Source organism: Aptenodytes forsteri, unplaced genomic scaffold (genome assembly GCF_000699145.1).
Source record: "Aptenodytes forsteri isolate BGI_AS27 unplaced genomic scaffold, ASM69914v1 Scaffold86, whole genome shotgun sequence".
NCBI lineage: Eukaryota > Metazoa > Chordata > Aves > Sphenisciformes > Spheniscidae > Aptenodytes > Aptenodytes forsteri.
Window position 1 is genome coordinate 2,471,321 of NW_008795715.1, and position 679 is coordinate 2,471,999.

A 679-nucleotide genomic window follows, 5' to 3' on the forward strand; every position below is an offset into this window, starting at 1 on the left:
GGGGCTCGGGGGGGGGGCTATGGCCAGCCAGGGCACCTCCTTCCCTGCCCGCTTGCCTGCCCAAAGCAGCATCCCCGCGTAGCGGAGGTGACAGGGAGGCTTTGGCATCTCCCTGCCCCCACAGCTTTGCTCCCCTTTCCCTGCCCGCGTGGGTCACTGCCGCCAGCCTTGGGTGCCCAGGTACTGACAGCTTTCGCGCTAAACGGCCCCGACAGGGCGAGCAGACGACTGTTAACGGCGTTGGGCCAGACGGCAGCTCTGCCAAGCTGGGCCCCACGCCTTGGCAGCGCTCCCGGAGCAGGACGGCCCCCCCCCCTTTGGCACCGGGCAAGGGGTGGGCGTGTGCCAGTTCTGGGCTTGGCACCGCTCCTGCGGCACGCACGGCGCCGAGCCGTGCTCGCTCCCTCTCCTGCGGCAGAGATGCTTCGGCACCCAGCTGTGCGCGCTGAGGCTGGCGTGTGTTCGGCTGCCGGCTGGGCGCACCCCGTGTCCTCCCCATCCACTGCGGGGGCTGCGGGAGCGGTCTGTGTCCCCTGTGTGCCGCGTCGCTCCGCAGAGAGCTGTTCGGCTCCCGGGGAAGGTGCGAGGCGCCTCGGGCAGCAGCTCGTCCCCTCCTTTGGAGCGAGGCCGTGCGGGGGGAGCCGCGTAACTCGGGCACCCGCCTCACCTGCCCTGTGCC